Here is a 24,460-nt window from a genome sequence, read left to right on the forward strand (position 1 = left end):
TTGTTTTGTTCTGTGCGATTTTGTAAGGCTGAGTTTTATTGACTCAGCAGATTTTGATATGACGGCCAAGCACAACACCAGAAACCATAGCAAAAGTTTGTGAGACTATCCTTGCAGATTGTAGGCAAAATATCCACGATGTTTGTGAGATAGTAGGACAGTCAGATAGGACAGTTCAATTAATTTTGTTGGACGAATTGAACATGAGACGTATTTCTGCGAAATTTGTGCCAAGACTGCTAACCGGTGAACAGAAAGCCCTTCGCGATTCTGTCTGTCCAGTAACATTACAGTGATTATGCACTCTCTCTATTCGCCTGACCTTGCAGCTCCCTGTGATTTTTTTCCTATTTCCCAAAATGAAATTACAATTGAAGAGATCCAGGCAGAATCGCAGGAGGTCCTCAAGGCGCTCACCCAAGATGACTTCCATAGATGCATGGACTCATGGGAAAAATGCTGGGATCACTGTATACATTCTCAAGGGGACTACTTCGAAGGAGACGGTGGAAACTAGGAGTTTCGGTACGCAATTTATATTTTTTTTACAATTGAATTCCCTGAACCTTTCGGTACCACCTCGTATACTATATATATTTATGCAGCAGTATTGGGTCTTTTATGGGTGTATATGCTAGGGCAATTATATAAGCCACTCTTCGTATGATAAAATATTACTCTGTTTCTCTAAATGCCTTTTTAAAATTTTTAAGTGCATATTCCTCCAATCATGAAGTCCAGGTGGAAGTCTATTCATTTGAGCTGGTGCAGATTTTAGTACTGTTTGCCTTTTCCTCTTACTTTCTTAATTTTTGGGGTTGTTCTTTGGTATTTTTTCTCCTATGTTGGTGGTGAAAACACAGTGGTGTTTTTATGCTGTGCCTGGAGAGAGTTAACAAGAGCAGAGCCAAACCGGAAGATATCGAGGGCCATATCATACACTGATATGTCCTCTAGCTTTGCATGCTAGAAATTCCAGCTGCAGTCTACAGCCAAGATGCTTTAGAGAAATCTAACTGTGACTATATCTTCTGCTTTAAAAATGTTGCCAAAGATAATGTACTTGGCCACTTGGCCAGACTAATAAATCCCTTGCAATCTGTAACGAAGGGGATGGGATCTCTTCATCAAAAAGAGAGTTGTACAGATGGTTTTTGTATATTTTACATTAACAGAAAGATTAATATGGACCATAATGTTTGCAATTTTATTGAGAATTTTACATATAGGGCCTCTTCTATTAAACTGTGCTAGCAGTTTCTAGCGCGGGGAGCCGCGCTGAATGGCCCACCCTGCTCCCGACGCTCATAGAGTTCCTATGAGTGTCGGGAGCAGCACGGGCCATTCAGCGCGGCTCTCTGCGCTAAAAACTGCTAGCACAGTTTACTAGAAGAGGGGGATAGTCCATTCTCATTATTCACGGTAGTACGGTTCCCAAAAATGTTTGTGAACTGCAAAATCATGAATCACAAAATGTTGAGTCTATGGGAAAATAGAGGTTAGGTTCCAGCAGTGCACGTTGTGCCTCAAAACCATGGAAAGTAAACAGTGGATCCTATTGGGAAAATAGGGTTAGGTTCCTACATGGGACAGCACTTGAAGTTCAGTGGACTCTCAGTTAACTGGCACCCATGGACATTACTAGATGCCGGATAAATGTAGTTTCTGGTTGCTTGAGAGTTACTATTAAAAATAGGCCTTACTAATACTATACCTAATGTGACCATTTATTTTTTTCATCAAAAACAGGACCTCTATTAATTGTCAGTCCCGCCTTCAATCCCACTCTAGCCCTGCCCCAATCCCACCCTAGCTCCACCCTAATCCCGCCTTAGCCCCGCCCCAAGTTTCTTCCATTCATTTTTCATGTACACATAATATCTTATTAATTCATAATGGTAACCATAAAATTAAAAAAAATCCACAAAGCACACTATACACAGAGAAAATGTTAATTATCATTTATATTTGGGAGGGTTTCAAAGATGTCAAGGCAGATGACTTTAAAATATGCAATGTCACCTCAGTAGCTATAGAAAAATAGACAAATATAGTGCAAAATATAGACAGAAGATAAAGGGCTCCTTTTATGAAGCCGCGCTAGCAGTTTTAGCGCACTCACCGGATTAGAATGCGCTATAGTGCGTGCTAGCTGAAAATCTACCGCCTGCTCAAAAGGAGGCGGTAGCGGCTAGCTCACATGGCAATTTAGCGTGCACTATTCCACACGTTAAGGCCCTAGCGCAGCTTTGTACAAGGAACCCATAAATTCTCAAAACTGACACATTTTGATCACTAAATTGAAAATAAAATCATTTTTCCTACCTTTGCTGTCTGGTGATTTCATGAGTCTCTGGTTGCATTTCCTTCTGACTGTGTATCCTTTCTTTCATTTCTTTCTTTGTGCACTCAGGCCCAACAATTGTCTCTTTCTATTCCCTCCCTCCTTCCTTCCTATGTCCTTAGTGTCCCCAGTGCCTCTTTCCTATGTCCTTAGTGCCCCTTCCCATGTCCTTAGTGCCCTCAGTGCCTTCTTCCTATGTCCCCCTCACTGCCTTCCAGCCTTTGTCCCACCCCTCCCCCTAAGCCTACCTGCCTGCTTATCTCTTTCCCTTCCTGCTGTGCCAAAGCCTGCCTGCCTCCCTCCCTGCCGCACTAAAGCCTGCCTCCCTCCAGCGCCGATTCAAAACCCCCCTGAGTCCACCGCAGCCGCTGCTTCTTGCCACCCAAAAGCCTTCTTCCCGACGTCAATTCTGATGTCTCTGATCGCTTCCTTCACCGTTAGTGAGCCACGTTGGTTCTTTGTTCTTTTTCCTCTTGGGTCCCTTGTTGATACGCGGTATATATAGATTTTGCGCCTCAGTGACTATGTCCTTAAAATGGGGCCATGCTTGCTCTATCGTTTTAACATTGCTTATCTTCTTCTTAATCTTCTTCCCCACCATGAGTCTCATCCCTTTGTAATTCCCTTTTCGGAAGTTCAGTGTTGTGGCCATCGTTCTGGATCGATGTTTTGCCCCTGCATCCAGGTCGAAGCGGATCATATTGGGATCACTGGTTCTCAGCATCCCCTCTACCGACTCACTAAATTATATTGATTGATTATTTGTAAATTTTGCTGTAGATGTACAGTCTTTTGTCATGTAAACCGCTCTGAACTATTCTGGTACTGCGGTATACAAAAATAAAGTTATTATTATTATTATTACTTCTGCGCTGGTCCTCGTAGTCCATTTAGAATTAAGTCCAGAATTTCATTTCCTCTCATATTTTCCTCGACAGGTTGTTCTAGGAAGCAATTGCCTACAGCATCCAGGAATTTGGTCTCCCTACTGCATACTTTGCACTTAGATTAGCCCATATCAGTCCTGGCTTCTAAGAAAAACAGCTCAGAAATAAGTCTACAAGCAGTAATTCTAATTCATGGTAACTTTTATACTTGGGGTGAATTTCCAAGATCACTCTTTTCTTATGGCACATTCTTTGAGTAACATTCCAGCCATTGTTCCTATATTAGGTGGGTAAATTCTAGAGTCTCCTGGCTCCTTTACTTGAAACAAATGAACTTGGCTAGAGTTCAGGGTATGTGCAAATCAGGCTTCTTCCATTCACACTTTATTCCTCCCCAAAGAGCTCAGAATAGGTTACAGTTTACAATCATAGTTTTACAATGTATAGTTAAATTCATAGTGTTACAATATAACAATACATAGGTTATTCTCTAGATATTGCATAGTTTTAGAGGAATCTTGGATAGGGTCACTTCAGAGACAAAATAGAGGTACAGGTAAGGTGGATAAGAATCCAGATTCCTCACTTCAGCTCTCTTTTGGCAGGAGCCAGAACTTTCTCATTGGTCCTTCCCTTTCCTGGAAGCTGATATCTCTTTGTCTTAGCAAGGGTTCTTGGGAGTTGTAGTTTCCTGCTTATTTAAAGATAAACTACAATTTCATTGCTTTTACTCTTATTATCAGGGAGCCAGAGCTCCTACCTCTGGGAAACAAGGAATCCTCTTTTTATAGACTGACAGGATTCAAACTGTCAAAGCCCCCACCCTCGCAGAACTTTGCTAGCACACCTTACTCCTGCCCTGCACCACCACATGCTTTTCCAAGACTGAGAACCCCACACACAGCTCTGCCAATGCATCCCAGTCCTACCCTGAAGTACTCCTCTGTATTTCGGAATTGACACCCACTCCATCACAGCTCTCCCAGCCCTTCACCTTTTTCTGAAAGAGTGAACATTGTAAGTGGAGACCAGGCTATTCTGTCTATTAAAACCATATTTGTTTACATATGCCTCTTGGAATAAAAGTGACCTTTAACCTTATGCCAGACTTCTTAGGCTCTAATTCTCTACAGGGTAAGCTGCCAGAGAGCTGATCTTTTTCTGTGGCTTTGTCCTACAGGCTAACAAGATAGTTGTATTAAATTAATGACAAAGGCAGGAAGTAGAAGAAAGGCCAGAGGAGGGGATGTGTTCAATTTATCTAACAAACCATACATTTTAGTAGCAAATGTTCTTAGTGTGTTGTGGGAGGTAGTCGCCTCCATTTCCCGCTCCAAGCAATGTGCCAAGTTTATTAAGGAGTCACCAGAAGCTCATGTAACTTCTTCCAATGCACAGCTTAATTTTCCTGACAAACATAAAACTTCCTATTAATATTTCTGACACCCTCTTTGAATCACCTTTCAGATCTCCTTTACTATGTTACTTGATCCCGAGGAAGGCAGCGTGTCCAGATCACTTCAGATAATGCAGAATTCCTAAGATTCGAATGCTGTACCTAAGGTTTTCTGCATTCAGCTCAAGTCTGCTGAATAAGATCAGAATGGTACTGTGACTTGTGGCTAATTCAACAAATAGAGCAAGAGGCTACATATTCCTCTAGGTTTTGAGAAAAGGAGTGAATAGGCAAAAGGAGGAAGAGCAACACTCGGAGGCTGTGTGAGGCCTGTCTCCTGGCTAAAGGTGAAAAAAGACTTCTACTGACCGTGCTCTAAAGACTCCTCTCAAGTTAACCTGCATGTGAATCCAGGGTCATATTGGAGAAAATTAGACTAAATGACAAAGAGTAACATTAGAGTTTAGTATTGGTTAAAGGTTCTTGAGTGCAGCCATCTTCTCAGTAATGGAATATGCAACAGATGCATGCATTTATAGTAAAGATACATATAGTAAGAACATCAGAGGGAATTTTTTTTTTTAAATTCTTTATTGATTTTCCAAACATCAATAATGCGAGACACAAATATATAACATATAATAAGTCAATAAAATCACAACTTATAAATGTACAGAACCAATCATTTTATGCCCCTCCCCCACCCACCTAATGCTTAATCAATAAAATACAGAAACATAGACTTTTCCAATAATCTTACCCTATCCAGATCAATAGTATCCTCCCACCCACCCAAATACTCAAAGGTCAAAATTAGGACAGTAATAGCCCCCCCCCCCACCCTTCCCTGGATGTGTACTAAAATAAAAGAAAATTGACTCATAAACAAAGACCTACTATAGTGAAGTAATATAAGATGTCAACGGGCCCCAAACCAGTTTAAATATATTACTGTGCCCCAAACTATTGGCATTCATTTTTTCATACCTATAGATGGAGCACGGATTTGCCCACCAGAAAGGAAAATTTAGGTGATTGTAATTCTTTGAATTACAGGTTATCATCTGCAAGTCTATCCCGGGTCATGATTACAAAAAGACAGCATTTATATCGATCCATAGGGGGCTTAACATGTAATAATGTTCCACATATTACCGCCTTATACGTCAGTGGCATTGATTCCAATATGTTGTTAACATCAGAGGTATTTGATTCTATGCATATGCTCAGAAGGACATGTAATCTCAAAGGATAAAGTAACTGAGATGTTGGATGGTGGAAAAACCTATCCCTAGTTCAAGACCTGGCCAAAAGGAAACTGAGATTTCCTGGTGAGGTAGACAGAAGATTTGGAAAGGGTAAACGAGAGAAAGGAAATCAGAAAGAAGTCCAGGATGATAATTTGAAAAAATGATCAAAATTAGAAACACGGGTGAGACCAAGAGAAAAGCCAAGCACAGAAAGAACGGATGCACTAGAGCTGCAGACCTTCTACTACATGTACTACTAATTATTATTTATAAAATGCTACTAGATGCACACAATGCTGTACAACCAACATGCAGGAGACAGTCCCTGCTCAAAGAGCTTACAACCTAAATAAGACAGATATACAGGACAAATGTGATTTATACATGCCACTCAGGTGGGAAAGCACAAAGGACTTAGAAGTAGGGGAGTAAAGGGGAAATGACGACAAATATGGGTGCTTTTACAAGTGGGTAGGGTCAGATATAAACACAATTTCAAAAAAAGTGCATTTTAAGTCTGGATTTGAACACCACCAGAAACAGGTAGGATGTTCCAGGCATGCCAAGATGACGCCCAGTGACAATGGGAGGATGAGAATCTTGAACTGTATGCTATCAAGTTTCAAGTTTATTTAGGCTTGATATACCGCTTTTAAATACAAAAGCGGTTTACATTGTATAGAATTTAAGAACATATGAATTGCTGCTGCTGGGTCAGACCAGTGGTCCATTGTGCCCAGCAGTCCACTCCCGTGGCAGCCCCTAGGTCAAAGACCAGAGCCCTAACTGAGACCATCCCTACCTGCGTACGTTCCAGTTTAGCAGGAACTTGTCTAACTTTGTCTTGAATCCCTGGAGGGTGTTTTCCCCTATAACAATCTCTGGAAGAGTGTTCCAGTTCTCCCCCACTCTCTGGATGAAGAACTTCCTTACGTTTGTATGGAATCTATCCCCTTGAGGCAAGCCTTGGCAGCGTTTTTTTGTGCTTTTTTTCTTCTTTTTTCTTTCAGGCAGGAGCGAGGGAAGGCAGGAGGAAGCAGCCGGAGCAGGCTGATTGGACCGGGGGTCGCGGCGAGAGTTAGCTCCGCCCCCCCCCACCCGCGTCACAGGTTGCATCGGGCCCGGGCTCTCCCTTTAATTAGAAAGGAGCCAACGGCGCCCAGCCGTTCGGCGCACGGCGAAGGCGAGCGGCAAAGGCGCTCGCCTTAGCGAGATCGCCTTTGCGTAGGAGCCTTGCGAGGGATCCAGGAACGCCAAGTAATTAACTTTCTTTACTCTCTTCTCTTCTCTTACCCACAGCAGGAGCGCACCAGCACTTCGAGAGAGCGATGGAGGACCCAGGATCCCAGAGGTACTTTCCAGTGTACTGCACAGAGTGTAATATGTACGACTACCTCCCCTTGGGAAGGCGGGAGTACATATGCAGTCGGTGTCAGGAACTGGAAAGCCTGAGGATGGAGGTCGGCAGATTGAGGGTCAGGGTCCAGGAACTGGAGGGACTGGAGGAACTGCGCAACACAGAGGAGACGAGCTGGTCAGCCGAGGACACGGACGGAGCAGGCCCCATTGTGGATCAGGTGAGGGACCTCGAGAGATTCATTGAGGAGGCCTATAGAAGGAAGGTGGAGAAACAGGAACAGCAGCTGCACGGACGGATGTCGGCAGATGAGACCCAGGACCCACAAGGTGACACCGGGGAAGGACCTAGCGGAGGAACCACACAAGAGGAGGAGACCGTGACTCACCGGGACCCCGAGGGAGAGACACTGCACTACACCGAGGACACGGACCTGAGACAGAAGAGGTTGCTGAGGAGAGGGAAGTCTGCTATTGTGGTGGGAGACTCGATCTTGAGAGAGGTGGATAGTCACGTAGCTGGAGGAAGGGAGGATCGGCTAGTGACTTGTCTCCCAGGAGCCAAGACACGAGACATCACTGATAGGATCGAGAGGATCCTGGACGGAGCAGAGACAGAGGAGACTGCGGTGATAATCCACGTCGGAACGAATGATGTGAGCCGGAGGAACTTCAGCATGGCCACACTGACTGACCAGTTCAGGGTCTTGGGACGAAAGCTGAAGCGGAGTACCCGGAGGATAGCATTCTCAGAGATCCTGCCTGTACCGAGAGCAGATGCAAAGAGACAGGCAGACCTCCAGGCTGTGAATGCATGGTTGAGGAGATGGTGCCAGGAGGAGGGCTTCCACTTTGTGAGGAACTGGACGTCCTTCTGGGGAAAGAGTAAGCTCTACCGGCGGGACGGCCTGCACCTGAGCACAGCGGGAACTAGACTACTGGCAGCCAATGTGAGGAAGGAGATCGAGAGGGCTTTAAACTGAGGAGAGGGGGAAAGCCGACAGCCGATCTGATGTTGACGCTTCGGACAACAGTATCCAGAACAGATGCTGAACGGGCTGACTGCAAGGAGGAAGTAGAGAGACCGGTGGATCTTATGATCAGACAGCGAGGGAAACACCAGGTAAGGGGAGCTTGCTGGGAGGAGACTAAGGGGCATGGAGTCACAAGGGGACTGGGTGGCACGAGGGCAAAAGCTGAGGGCAATATAGAGGTGCCACAAGGCGAGGGGGATCAAACAGAGGCTCAAGGGATGATAGCCCAGGAGTGGGCCGGTAGGGCTAGAAAACCCAGAGGAAAAGCGGGGAAGTGGGGTGGCGGGGATGTGGAGAAGCTGAAAGCTAAGAGGGTAAAGGCTGAGGGCAAAGCAGAAGCACAGAGAACAGAAAAAATGCCCGAAATCCAAGAGCAAGTGGCCCAGGTAAATGCAAAGGTGGAAGAAAAACGACGGAACCTGAGGTGCTTATATGCAAACGCAAGAAGCCTCAAGGCCAAGATGGGTGAACTAGAAGTCGTGGCCAAGGGGGAGGACCTGGATATAATTGGAATTGCAGAAACCTGGTGGACAGAGGAAAATCAATGGGACGTGGTGCTGCCGGGGTACAAGCTTTACAGGAGGGACAGGACCCACAAGAAGGGAGGAGGCATAGCACTATATATAAAGGACTCTATCCACTCGGTCGGGATAGATATGGCAACAAAGGCAGAGGGGCTGGAATCACTATGGATCAAATTACCCGGAAATAAGGGTGCAGGCATAAAACTGGGGTTGTACTATCGACCACCTGGTGCGCCAGAGGGAGTCGGACACGACTTGGAAGCAGAATTGAGACAGGAATGCAGGACTGGAAGTGTAACAGTGATGGGGGACTTCAACTACCCGGGAATAGACTGGAGTACTGGTCACTCCAACTGCACTAGGGAGACAGGATTTGTAGAAACTGTGAAGGACTGCTTCATGGAGCAACTAGTCAAAGAACCGACGCGAGGGGGTACTACTCTTGACCTCATCCTAAACGGATTAGGGGGGCCTGCTAGAGGGATAGAAGTGGGAGGACCACTAGGCAATAGTGATCACAACACGATCAGATTCACATTAGAAAGAGAGACACCCATAGTAAGGAGGACCGCAACAACTGCACTGAATTTCAAGAAAGGGAACTATGTTGCTATGAGGGAAATGGTGGGGAGGAAGCTCAGAAACATCTTTAGGATGGAGACTGTGGGAAGCGCCTGGACCCTATTCAGGGACACCCTGCAGGAAGCACAGAGAATGTACGTCCCCAGTTTCAGGAAAGGCTGCAAGAACAAGCGATCAAAGGACCCAGTTTGGATGTCAACAGAAGTAAAGAGGGCGATAAAGGACAAAAAGGTATCCTTCCGGAGATGGAAAAAGGACCCAACGGAGGAAAATCACCAGACGCACAGGAAATGCCAAAAGGAATGCCACCGGGAGGTTAGAAAAGCAAAGGGGGAATACGAAGAGGGGCTGGCCAGAGAGGCGAAAAACTTCAAGGCATTCTTCAGTTACGTTAAGGGAAAGCGACCAGCGAGAGAGGAGGTGGGGCCGTTGGACGATGGGGATAGGAAGGGAGTGATTAAGGAGGATAAAGAGGTAGCTGAGAGGTTGAACACGTTCTTCTCGTCGGTTTTCACGAGTGAAGACACATCTAATATACCGGACTCAGAGGAGCTCATGAGTGGGGAACAGGCTGAAAAATTGGATCACATAGAGGTAAGTAAGGAGGATGTCCTCAAACAGATAGACAGGCTAAAATGCGGCAAATCGCCGGGCCCGGACGGGATCCACCCAAGGGTTCTGAAGGAACTAAGACAAGAAATAGCAGGCACAATCCAGCATGTTTGCAACCTATCCTTGAAAACTGGTGAGGTACCAGAGGACTGGAAATTGGCGAATGTCACACCTATCTTCAAGAAGGGATCGAGGGGTGACCCCGGGAACTACAGGCCGGTGAGCCTGACTTCAATTATAGGGAAGATGGTGGAAGCTATGATCAAGGACGGCATTTGCGAGCACATCGAGAAAAATGACCTATTGAGAACAAGCCAGCACGGATTCTGTAAGGGAAGGTCGTGCCTTACGAACCTTCTGTACTTCTTTGAGGGAATAAGCAGTCGGGTGGACAATGGGGAACCCATAGACATCATTTACCTCGATTTTCAAAAGGCTTTCGACAAGGTGCCACATGAAAGGCTGCTTAAGAAGCTGTGGAACCACGGGGTGGGAGGGGATGTGCACAGATGGATCAAGCACTGGTTGTCGGGCAGACTGCAGAGGGTCGGAGTAAAAGGTCAATATTCTGACTGGCGGGGAGTCACGAGTGGTGTACCACAGGGGTCGGTGCTGGGGCCATTACTCTTTAACATATTTATCAATGACCTGGAAAAGGAGGCAAAGTGCGAGGTTATAAAATTTGCAGACGATACCAAACTGTGCGGCAGAGTTAGGACCAGGGAGGAGTGTGAGGACTTACAAAGAGACCTGGACAAGCTGGAAGACTGGGCAAACAAATGGCAAATGCGCTTTAACGTGGACAAATGCAAGGTCATGCATATAGGGAAAAAGAACCCGTTGTTCAACTACAAATTGGGGGGGGTATTGTTGGGAGACAGCAGACTTGAGAGAGACTTGGGTGTGCTGGTGGATGCATCACTGAAGCCATCTGCACAGTGCGCAGCAGCCTCGAAAAAAGCCAACAGGATGCTTGGCATCATAAAGAAGGGCATAACAACCAGAACAAGGGAAGTCATCATGCCATTGTATCGGGCGATGGTGCGTCCGCATCTGGAATACTGCGTTCAGTATTGGTCGCCGCACCTCAAGAAGGACATGGCGGTACTTGAGAGAGTCCAAAGGAGAGCAACGAAAATGGTAAAAAGGGCTGGAACACTGCCCATACGCCGAGAGGTTGGATAGGCTGGGGCTCTTCTCTCTGGAAAAGAGGAGGCTCAGGGGAGATATGATAGAGACCTTCAAGATCATGAGGGGCATAGAGAGGGTGGATAGGGACAGATTCTTCAGACTGAAGGGGACAACAGGTACGAGGGGGCATTCGGAGAAACTGAAGGGAGATAGGTTCAGAACAAACGCTTAACTTTAGAGAGTGCCCTCTCATTCTCCCTACCTTGGAGAGGATGAATAACCTCTCAGTCTCCTCTTGTCAGTGGTGTACTAAGAGGGGGGGAACGGGGGGGGTGGTCCACCCCAGATGCACGCCCCAAGGGGGTGCACAGCTGGCCACCCACAAGGGAATAGGCTGCCGCCGGGGAAAGGCTTCCACTGCCGCCATTGGGAACAAGCTGGCCGAGTTCTCCCTTCTTTTCTTCCCTATGGGGCCGACCAACTCTCGCCGCCCGACGTCAATTCTGATGTCGGAGAGGACGTTCTGGGCCAGCCAATCGCTGCCTGGCTGGCCCGGAACATCCTCTCCGACGTTAGAATTGATGTCGGGCGGCAAGAGTTGGTCGGCCCCGCAGGGAAGAGGAGCAGGGCGAACTCGGTGCCAGCCTGTTCCTGATGGCGGCAGTGGCAGCCTAATCCCCAGCGGCGGGAAAGAAAGGGGGCAGGGTGAAACAAAGAAAAGGAAAAAAAATGGGGCACGGAGAGAGAGAGAGAGAGAGAAAGACAGAGAGAGAGAGAGAGAAAGACAGACAGAGAGAAAGAAAGGGGACATGGAGAGAGAAAGAAGGGGGCAGGGTGAAAGAAAGAAATGGGGCACAGAGAGAGAGAAAGACATAGAGAAAGAAAGGGGGCATGGAGAGAGAAAGAAAGAAGGGGGCAGGGTGAAAGAAAGAAAGAAATGGGGCACAGAGAGAGAGACAGACATAGAGAAAGAAAGGGGGCATGGATAGAGAAAGAAAGAAGGGGGCAGGGTGAAAGAAAGAAATGGGGCACGGAGTGAGAGAGAAAGACAGACATAGAGAAAGAAAGAAGGGGGTAGGGTGAAACAAAGAAAGAAATGGGGCACGAAGAGAGAGAGAGAGAAAGACAGACATACAGAAAGAAAGGGGGCATGGAGAGAGAAAGAAAGAAGGGGGCAGGGTGAAATAAAGAAAAAGTTTGGGGAGGGAATGAGGTCTGGAGGAGAGGAAGCATACAGGAGGCTGAAAGAAGGGAAGAAATATTGGATGCACAGTCAGAAGAATAAAGTGCAACCAGAGACTGATGAAATTTCCAAACAGGAAAAATGATTTTATTTTCAATTTAGTGATCAAAATGTGTCCGTTTTGAGAATTTATATATGCTGTCTATATTTTGCACTATGGCCCCCTTTTACTAAACCGCAATTGCGGTTTTTAGCGCAGGGAGCCTAAGAGCGTCGAGAGCAGCGTGGGGCATTCATCGCAGCTCCCTGCACTAAAAACCGCTATCGTGGTTTAGTAAAAAGGGAGGGGGTATATTTGTCTATTTTTGTATAGTTGTTACTGAGGTGACATTGCATAAAGTCATCTGCCTTGACCTCTTTGAAAACCTGCGGAATATAAATGATAATTAACATTTTCTCTGTGTACAGTGCGCTTTGTGTTTTTAGAATTTTATTGTTGGTAGATCATTTTGACTTGGCCACGAAGGTAAGGGGGAGGGAGGGAGGGGAGCTTGCTGAAAGACATCTAGTAATCCTTGCAGGCTTGACTGTGCAGGGAATTATTTTTGTAAAATCATGTTTTGTTATGTGACTGGCATTATTTAGACTTTAATTTCTATGAATGAATAGAATGAAAATGATATAAAATTACTTGCTTGTTTTTATGTGCGTGCGCTGAAGGAAAGTGGAGAGAGAGTGGGCTGAGGACGCTGAAGGGAAATGGGGAAGAGAGAGTGGGGAGAAGATGCTGATTTATAAATTGACAATTGTACAGAATATTATTTCTTTTTATACTTTAATATAATAAGTTCAATATAAAACAATTCAAGGCTTGTGTGGATGGAATCAGGTGGTTTGTGGGGATGGGGACCGAGCTTATGGGGATTAGTCCAATAAAATGGTATTTTCTTATTTCTCATTATTTGTTTTATTTTTATTTGTTAATTTGTAAAGTGGTGATTGTTATGTATCAGTTTTTTCAAATTTACATCTACTGTCTTTATATTTTGCACAGTATTAGAGGACATGTATTACTGTTTTTGTGGTGTTGTAGTGTTGCATTGTATGCAGAGTCTGGTTTCTTGGCAGTTCAGTTGAACTTTTGTCTACATATTTCTATTTGTGATTATTCCATATTGGGCGAGGGTGTATCTGTCTGTCTGTATGAAAGGGACATGGCTTTCTGATAGCATCAACTGTACAGGATCAATTGATTGCAGGATCTGGCTTGTTTAGTTTTACAATGTATGTGTTGGTGTTCTAGTGCTCACTGCAATGTTTAAGATGCTGCCTTTTCCTAGATACACTCTTGTTGTGTGATATGTGGATTGTTACTAAAAATCATATTTTTCATATAGATGGGGGTGTGTCAAAAAATGATGGGCCCTAGGTGTCACATATGCTAGGTACAAAAAACTCAGATATATTGAAAAACAAACATGTGTAATGGTAAACACTTTCAATAATGACTAGCGAGGTGTTCAAAAAAAGTATAAGAACAGTAGAGGCTCTGTACCATATAAAAAATGAAGGAAAAAGCCTCAGAACAGGCCTTCCCACCTCCACAAGGGTGGATAGTAAAAGATGGTCAAGCGGTAACCTCACTGGCAAAAAACCTTCAATAAATACTAGGCACTTGAGCTTAAAACTGTGCTTCACTGATAAATAAAACAGATAGAAGAAAAAATCCACTTATCTTCTGCTGATCGGCACACCAACGAAGGCCAGCGTTTCACCGAAAGGCTACATCAGGGTGTATCCCGACCGATCAGGCTTCTGCAGAACACAAAAGAGGAAATGAGATCGGGAAAAGGATGTATATATATATATATATTGTGGCGGGGCCAGGGATAAGCCTAGCGCTGGCAACCCGGCTCCCGCCCCAGGCGTAGGACGGAGCGCTCCCAGGAGGACTCCCACTGGATAATCAGTAGAATAATTAGTAGACTGCTTTTTGGGTAAAGTTCAGCTTTTATCTTTATTACCCCCAGTTCAAAGCACTGGGGTTCCAGTAGTCCCTCTGGCTGAGTGGACTTAAAACAAATCATACATTCACAAGGCTTCTTCCTTATAACATAGTCCAGCCTGCTGCTCAGGCAAAAAGCCAAAAATAAACCAAAAACGTTTTCTCTTTAGTTTTACTACTTTTGTTTGCAGATACTTCAGGAAGCTTTCCTACCTGACCCACCTGAAGTCCAATGCCCCCACTACCCTTATACTCCTGGGTAGGGGCTAGGGAACTTTATATAACCCAACCTTTTATGACTGGTGTAAGTCCCCTCCCAAAAGTTCCCTGCTTCAGGGTTATGTGATGTCAGGTCTCTGAGTTCCGTTCAAGCTTCTCAGGAAAGTTAATTAGGGTTCTCACCTAACCTTTATCTACAAGGCCTCTCTCTCAGGCTCTAATTGATTCATTCACACATGCTTACAGTTCTGCCTAAGGGAGAAAGAACGCTACACAAAATACATTCACTTTCATTCCCCTCCCCCATTCATACCTTATTGACTGTGCTTCTACAGGAGATCCCAGGCTGCTAGATCGCACTCCATTTCACTGCTTCCAGATAGCTCTCCCTCTAATTCCATTAGGGACTCTCCGCTTTCTGAGACCGGGTAAGAACTCCCTTCAGGGCAGCTAACGGCCAGCCCTGCCCTGGAAGCCTTTCTCCTCCCTTGAACTTCTGCTTAGGAGCCAGAAGTCTGTTTGCTCGGGAGGGTTGTAAGACAGCCTGTGCTTTAGCTCTGGTCTGAGACAGAGAACTCCTAGCAGGCTCCTTCCTGCTCAGCACAGCACTTCTTGTTCTAGCAGTTCCTGAATTCCCTCCTGAATTCTCTCCTGCATTCCTCCCTGCATTCTCTGCCTTCTCCGTATTCTCCCGAGTGTTCCCAGCTGTGCTGATTTTATGCTGCAGGCTAGTTCCCACTCTCCCTCTGGGTTCGTCCTGCCTGTCAGCCCCACCCCTCTCATTAACCATGCCTGTGCTGGTTTTCTTTACTAGAGGTTTTGTTGGAGAACTGCCCAAGGAATTATAAAAGGGATTATAGTGCCCTAAACCAGATGTTGTGGTTTCTGCCCTTCTCTCTTTGCCTTGCCCTGCCTGTTGGCTCTTGGTGATAGGAACAGGGTTACTGGGCAGCTTCCTAGGCTTAGGAATAGGGGCAGCCCTTTGCAAGGCAGGGTTTAAAACCGGGTTTAAACTGCTGACAGGTGCTTCCCTGTCACAATATATATATATAGCAAAACTCTCTCCCTCTCCAAACATCGCTTTGTGTATAAAAGAACATACCTTTCAAAAAGAGACGCCGAAACGCCTCACAAGTCCGAAAAAAGCTCCCATGGGGAGGCTTAGATATTCAGAATTTAAACACTCCTGGTGGAAAAACGACCCCACCGGAAGTGCGTCAAAAATGACGTAACTGCTGAGATAAAGAACCGATCTAACAAAAACAGCTCTGTGAACAAGAACTCACTATTAAGGTGAACCCCCAACAAACAAACACTTTATCTGTACTTATCAATAGTAAATGTTTATTTTTGTTTTTATTTAGTTTTAAATGTTTTTAAGGTTTTTGATTTTGTTGGCTTTATTTTGTTTTTAATTTTTAATATTATTTCTATTAATTTTTATGTTCCCCCAAAGTGTAGACCAAAAAGCACGAACAAAAATAAAATTAAAAAAGAAGATGAGAGGTATATTAGTGAACGATCTAATAGAAAGCACTCCAGTCCAGTCTCTGATTAAGCCCCACAGGTTCTTCTTTCAGCAAATGGCTCCAGAATTGCTCAGCTTGTAACAATCGGAGAGGACGGTTGTTGACACCTTCCCCGATGTGATCAATGACACAGCAGCGTAACTCACTGAATAAATGATTGTATTCCATGCAGTGGACCACAAGGGGGGCTTGGACCTTGTTGTTATGTAAGCAGCTTTTGTGTTCAGTGATGCGTCTCCTGAAGGAGCGTGTGGTTTGTCCCACATATATCTTCAGACAGGAACAAATGATTACATATATCACAAAAGTTGTGGTACACGAGGTCAGATGTTTAAGGCCATATATTTTGCCCGTGCCAGGATGTATGAAGTTGTCAGTTAATTCTATAGTCACGGCACAAGTCATGCATGTGCCACATTTTGAATGTCCAGTAGATTGATTAATGGACTCAGAAGAGTTCACTGATACATAGTTGATATCGGACAGGCTTAACAGTTCCTTTAGGTTCTTCTGTCGTGTGAATGCAATCCTAAGGTGAGTAGCAGTAAACATCGGATGTACTTCCATAATCTCCCAGTGTTTTCGTAAGATCTTGATAATACCATTCATTCTGGGGGAGTATTGTAGAATGCATGTGGCTATGTCATCATCGGTGGATTTGTCTTTAGGAGTAAATAAAAGGTCTCTATTTAGATATTTGACCCTTTTATAGGCTTTCTTAAGAATAGGACCTGGATAACCTCTGGTTTTCAATCTTGTATATAAATGTTTACTTTGCACTTTGAAATCGATGACATCAGAACACAGACGGCAATACCTAAAGAACTGGGATGTTGGAAGGCTACACTTTAACGGTGAGGGGTGGTTACTGGAAAAGTCTAGAAACGTATTCCTGTTGGTGGACTTTTTGAAAACAGTAGTTTCAATCTTACCATCTTTCTTGGTAACTAAAACATCTAGGAAAGCAATCTGGTGAGGATGGCAGGTCATACTGAATTCAACTCTCGGGTGCCTTGAGTTCAACCAGAGATAGAAAGAGTCAAGATCTTCTCTAGTGCCTGTCCAGATGACAAAGATGTCATCGATAAAGCGGAGCCAAGTTGTAACCCAGCTGGAAAACGGGTTGTGAACAATCCAATCGTTTTCAAACTTCTGCATAAATAGGTTTGCTACTGAGTGGGCCATGGTCGCACCCATGGCCACCCCAGATGTCTGCTGAAAAAATTTGTCCAAGAATCTGAAATAATTATTCTCCATTGCAAAGGACATCAATTGGACCACAAAATTGACAGGGATCCGCGAGGTATCCATACTGTTCAAAAGAAAATCTCTGATAAATGTCAGCAACTTCTGCCTGAGGGATAATGGTGTATAAAGACTTGACGTCAAATGTAACAAAGAAGGTGATATCATTTACATTTGTAATTTCAGATAATTTCAATAGAAATTGCGAAGAATCGCGTAAATATGAAAAACCTTTCAAAACTAGAGGGTGTATAAATATGTCAACAAAAGTAGACAGGGGCTCAAGTATAGAGCCCCGGCTTGATACAATCGGGCGTCCAGGGGGGGTTCACCAAATCTTTATGAATTTTGGGCAATATGTAAAAGACCGGAACTCTGGGGTCAGAGGTATTCAGGTATTCAAATTCTTTCCTGGTAAGAATGCCGTTCTCCAAGACTGCAGATGTAAACTCCCTGATTTCCAAAGCCAGTAGAGGGATAGGGTCTCTATTCAGTTCACGGTAATCAGTAAGCTCTTGTAATAACCTGAAGGCCTCTGCCTTATATTTGTCCATGTCTAACACCACCACTGCCCCTCCTTTGTCCGCTCTACAGATCCTTATATCCTTATTAGATCTTAAATTTTTTAAGGCAATGAACTCATCCCTGGAGAGATTGTAAGGTTGATAACCTGATGTCTTCTTGTTGATAAACTTTCCGACATCCCTCGTAACTAAATCTTTATACAGAGATAAATGTGGACTGGGGGGAGTGGGAGGAACCCAGGTAGATTTATTTCGGATAATTGACTTTTCAGAACCCTGGAGGGGATGTTGAATAAAATATTCCTTAAGATGAAGTTTCCTAAAAAAATGTTCAATATAAATTCTAAGCTGAAACGTTTTAAGAGGTTGGACAGGAACAAAAGTTAAACCACGTGACAAAACAGACAGGTCAATCTGATTCAACGGGTACGAAGACAGATTGAACACTACTTGTTCCTGGTTTTGTTGGTACCGCCTTTGGACTTGTCGTTTTGTGCCCAAGTCATAGGGCGTTTGGTGCTCCGCTCTGTCTGTTTGCCTCGCATTTTGTGCTGTCCGGACCCTCCGGACTGGTCCTGTTCTAAAAAATCTTCTGAATTGGACAAGGACCCGCCTTCAGAGGGATCAGAGGAGTCAAATTCCTTAGATTTTTGTTTAGATGGATTAGTAAGCCATGGGTATACTCTCTTCTTCGCATAATCATCCTCATCTCTTTTAAACTTTATAATCTTATTTTTTTGCAAATTGCTTTTGAAAGACTCAAATCTTTTTTTGTGTCTCAGCTAGATCGTTTTCAAAAGCTTCAGCGGCTAAACTATTCTTGAGTTCCCCGAGTTTCGTATCCAGGTCAAATTGTATGGACTCAGTGGTGACCCTGGTTTTCTCAATTATAAGAATCATTAAATCCAATGAGCATTTGTTTAGAATACCAGCCCATTGTGAGAGAAAAACCAGGTCATCCGTAAACAGCGTAGGAGGTTTCACAATTCTAAGACCCCACGGGATAAATTCCTTCTTGCAATATTCAAGAAGTGTAGCATCATGTAGAGTGGCCCTAACCAATTTTTTAGCCATGTTGATATAGTCAGTCCAAGTAACATCACTACCCAGATTATCAGGGAGCTGGAAAATAGATGGCCACTGGAGCAAATCTGATACAAAATCAGTAGAGAAACCAAAGCCAGTGTTCCAACCATGGGTTGCCATATCTCTCAATTCCTAAATATATATCAACAAAAAACTCATATTGGAAAAACAAACATGTGTAATGGTAAACACTTTCAATAATGACTAGAGAGGTGTTCAAAAAAAGTGTAAGAATAGTAGAGGCTCTATACCATATGAAAAATGAAGGAAAAAGCCTCAGAACAGGCCCTCCCACCTCCACAAGGGTGGATAGTAAAAGGTGGTCAAGCGGTAACCTCACTGGCAAAAAAACCTTCAATAAATACTAGGCACTTGAGCTTAAAACTGTGCTTCACTGATAAATAAAACAGATAGAAGAAAAAATCCACTTATCTTCTGCTGATCAGCACACCAACGAAGGCCAGCATTTCACCAAAAGGCTACAACAGGGTGTATCCCGACCGATCAGGCTTCTGCAGAACACAAAAGAGGAAATGAGATCGGGAAAAGGATGTATATATATATATATATATATATATATATATATATATATAGCAAAACTCTCTCCCTCTCCAAACATCGCTTTTTTGTGTATAAAAAATAAAAGAACATACCTTTCAAAAAGGGACGCCGAAACGCCGAAACGCCTCACAAGTCCGAAAAAAGCTCCCATGGGGTGGCTTAGGTGAGGCGTTTTGGCATCCCTTTTTGAAAGGTATGTTCTTCTATTTTTTATACTTCTTGAGTAGACCTTTGAAACGAACAAGGTTATTCTCCTTCCTAACAGGGGTTGGAAGGGTATTCCAAAGTTGTGGGGCCACCACTGAAAAAATTTCATTCCTTTTTGTTCCTATTATTCGGAGGGAGGTGTCTGAAAGCAGTTTACAATCAGATGATCTGAGACTTCAGGATGGCTAGGTATAAATCTCGTCGGCATCTTTATGAGAAAGGTTTTGAGGCTGGATTTGAAGTTATTTGAGTTAGTTTCCTGTCTCAAGACTAAAAGGAAGGCATTCCATAATGTGGGTGCAACTACTGAATAGATAGTCTTGCATGTTGCTATACCTGAAAGTAATTCACCTTCAACTACTGCAAAAGGTGTGAGCCTATCCCCTGAGTACAGGTTCCATTTACTGCCATCAGTTTTTATAACAGAGTTTATCTAACAATTGAATTTTTTAAAAGTGTCCCTTCCAGTTCCTATAACGGTTTCCCGACTTTCTGATTTTATTATAGTTTAACCTGCAATTCTTTTATATCTGGGTTTTAAGGCCAATGAGAGTAAAACATGTCTCAGTTTCTGTAACTGTGCTTAATTTCCAAATAATAATATGAAATAGAAACTCACATTGGATAATCTAAACATTTTTAATCCTTCTCCATGTCCCCATTTTAAAATGTCCTTATATTATTACAGAAAGAAAGCAGATGTCAGAATGTTCTCATCTCTGTGTGGTTAAAATAAATAATTTTTCTTATCTTCCTGAGCATTGAATTTGGAGATTTTATAAGTGTCCAGGCAAGAATAATATTTAGATGGCTAGGTTTTATCAGCTGGGCAGTTCACTTAGTTCATGGACTTTCAGCTTATTAAAGTGACTGATAAGATTATAAGTTCACTCCTGAGAATGTGCGTCTTCTCTAAGTCAATGCCTTAGAGAATGACCCCATGATTCTATGTGATAAACTCAGTCCTGGGTCAACATCAATAAAACAGCCACACCATGAGTGAATTTAAGTGCCTGACAGAACAGAATCAAAGAATTTTAACACTTTGAAGCCTCTCTTTCTGAGCATTGAAGGGAGAGTCATTTACAAAACAAGCTATAAAATAAAGTCAATGTTATGAGTGCTCTAGCACAGCTACATAAATCAATTATTACCAGTCAGGGCATACCACCAAAGGCACATTTCCTTATATGGAAACCTGAGTCCTAACAGTAGTACATGGAGACTACCACTAGAGGCACCATTTTGGGATATGTAATGATACCAGCAAAGGCAGGAGCAACTAGGAATCACACCTGCTCAGGGACCCACTAAATTACTAGATACAGGCCAGTGGGCCCTGAAATGAGGGTAGGTTTCCTTTAGGGGGGTGAGGATTCTGGGTGGGAAGGAATATGAGGGGGGAGGGTTGTGGGTGCTGATTAGAGCATTACATTACATTACATTGATGTTTTCAATCCCGCCAATACCTTTCAGTTCTAGAATGACATGGGGACAAATTTTTCCCAGGGATTCAATTTCCCTGCCCGGCCCCCTTGAGTTTTGTTGTTGGCCCTGGCCCTGCCCCATTCCTGTAAGCTCTGCCTTAACTGTACAAGCCTTGGACACTTATGATTTTAAAGTGTTTGAGGCTTGTGAAGATGAGGACAGAGCTTGCAGGAATGGGGCAGGGGTAGGGACAGGAAAATGAGTTCCTGCGGGATGTGGAAAAATGTCCCCATGACATTCTCTAGTGCTGATTAAGAGGATAGGGGTGTGATTGGGAGAGAGGGACATGAAGGGATAGCAGTATGGCTCTTTTGAGATGTGGTCCAGGATAATTTGGGCCACACTTTGATGCCTGATGCTCCCAGACCACTAGAATAACACTACTTGTGAGGTAGCTCACAAACAACATAATTCATTTACGATGAGAGGCAGCAAACTCTGATATTGAGATACCACAGGTTGCTGACGCCTGTGGTAAATCAAGGTGCAGTAAAGGTTCTTCATTTACCACGTCTTGATAACTTCCTCTCCACCAGTGTATTCAAATTTTTAGAAAGTGTTTAACAAAGTCCCTGTTTAGAACCTAGAAAGAGTAACTTCTGGTGATATCACCAAAGTACATGGCTGCTTGATTGCTAAGCTCCCGTTGACCCCATGGTAAAAAGTAAACATTAGCTCTGCTGAAACGGCACTCAAGTCTTAGCATGTATAAGCATAACTTTTCCTTGGTGAAGAAAGCTACCATGATAAGCAAGAAGGCATGAACAGACCTTCAAATATTTGCCTACAGATCTGCGACTTCTCCTGACAGCATGGCAGATAAAATGGCGGTGGAACTCAGCATTGTCAAGAGGGCGGATTCACCATCATTGGAAGGGGAATGTGTAATGGACCCTGAAGATGAGAGATCTCTGGCAAGTCAGGTGAACTTAAAAGCTTGGACATCCGACCTTCAATCCTCTATTGCAACTTTAAAAACAGAGCTCCAAAATGACATGGGGGCTTGCACACTAAAATTGAAGACATGGGGCAACACCTCACTGACTTTGAGGAATGAGTGATTAACCACAATCAGGATTTAGTGAACTTACATAAATGCTGTGATGCCCTAGAAGCTCGGTGTGATGATCGTTTAACTAAGGTGGAAGACAGTGAAAACCAAACCAGGAGGAATAATTTAAGAGTCCAATGTGGTCTCACTTATGCAAAAGGTATGCCATCTGTTCTTGTTTGCCTCAGATCCTGCAGCAGATCTATCAGTGATTGAATATGAGAGAGTGCACCGGGCTCTTGGGCCTAAGGTATTTGATAGCACGAGAGATATAGTCGTGCGTTTCTTGCAATTTTCATTAAAGAAAAATATCCTCCAGGCGGCTAGACAAATGGAACATGTTCATATGGAGGAAGCAAAAATTGAAATCTTGGCTGATATGTCAGCTATCACCTCATGATGGTGGCGTGATTTCCATGTGAGTGTCTGATAGACACAACATTCATTACCTATGGCATTATCCGTTTGATCTCTCCTTTACTCTGGACAATAAGGTACATCGGGTGACAGTACAAGAAGCAGGGGAGAGTGTGACGTAGTGGTTAAAGCTACAACCTCAGCACCCTGGGGTTGTGGGTTTAAATCCACGCTGCTCCTTGTGACTCTGGGCAAGTCACTTAATCCCCACAGGGTTAATCTATATGGAGATTAAGTCAATTAAATGAAGGAAAAGAATCTCTGAATTGCCACTCAGTGGCGAGAGGCAAGTCCTGTAGTCAGTCAGCCAGCGCCTACACCTCTGCTCCTTCTTCTCACCTCTCCTTCTGCAGCATCCCCCACCGGTGGTAATAGGAGGCTCAGGGCTGCAACTGGAGGATATCCGCACATGCACAGATGTGATGATGTCACACGTGCGTGATGTCATCGCATCAACGTCCGCACATTTCCGGGTGCCCTCCAGCTACAGCCCCGAGATTAGTGTGCCGCAGCTTTAAAAATTTGCAACACACCGGTTTAGAAGATGGGTTGTTAAGGGCATGGGAACTTTGGGGCAGGTGTTGGAGGTTGGGGAGGTGATTCAATTTGAAACCCTGGCAGAGGAATATGGTTTAGATCCCTGAGATCTTTTTCCCTATATGCAGTTAAAGAATTTCATTTTTTTTAAAAAAAGAGCTATAACAGACCTAGGTTCTCTAGAAACTCTTCCTGAGAAAGCGGTACTGGGGGGCAGTGGTAGGGGGTGAATAATGAGGCTATATAAGGCACAGCTGGTCTGTTACCAGGTGCCTTTGAAATATAAGCAGCAATAGGAGACTATCTTGAATAAAAAAGCTAAACTGAAAAAGAATAGGATAAAGCTTTTCAAGGTCTGCTTCAGGTTTCATTCACCGGCAATATGCGGGAGAATTTATATAAGATGTACTATCAGTAGTACTGTACCCCAGTGAGACTTAAAGCAATATTTGGTACTGGCTCAGACCTCTGCTGGAGAGCCTGTGGAGCCCAAGGCACTTTTATACACATTTGCCCTAAGGTTCAGTTATTCTGGGTTTTAAATTCCTAAATCTATTGAATGTTGCTTATTAAATATGGGGCCCTCCTTTATATGAGTCTGCAAGCAGAAATGAGTGCACCAGATTACTACGGTATGTCACCTTTTGGTGGCATCCAGACAGATTTTTGCAGCCTGAAAAAAGGTAACCCAAATTTGGCGCCCTCTAGTGCCAGCACTTTAGTGCCAGAGCCTCACCTGGTCCATAGGTTTATCTGGCCCTGCCTGTCTACCACCACTGTCTGCAGAAGAGTAGAGAAATGAGAGAAAAGTGATACAAAATCAAGCAGGAGCTGCTGGATGACAAATCAAAGTAAAGCCTATCTATATTACTTTCCTATGGGAGGACACTTCTTTACCTGAAGAATTGTAAATTATGAGAATTAAGAAGACCACAATGAATTGTGTTATCCCAGACTCCTGCTTACTGGAATATACTATTGTGGTGTAAATATTTTCCTAAAGTGGTTGTTCCTGTTATTTGCCTATCCAAGTTCAGTAAATCCAGTTCTGAGCATATTAAACTGTGTGGACTACTTTATTGACTGTGAGAAGTGAATGCTAAGTGTGTGGATTCTATATCAGCTGGCCTCCTAGTTCTGTTTGTTCCAGCTCTGCCCTCAATCAGTTAAAAGGGCAAAAAATACTGCCGCGCTGTATGCTATTGTTAAATCCCTTACATCAAAAGAAAGCGAGACAAATGCAACAGGTCGATCCCCTACAGCCCAGAACCTTGCCACATATTTTATCAACA

This window comes from Geotrypetes seraphini, chromosome 8 (genome assembly GCF_902459505.1).
Source record: "Geotrypetes seraphini chromosome 8, aGeoSer1.1, whole genome shotgun sequence".
Taxonomy (NCBI): Eukaryota; Metazoa; Chordata; class Amphibia; order Gymnophiona; family Dermophiidae; genus Geotrypetes; species Geotrypetes seraphini.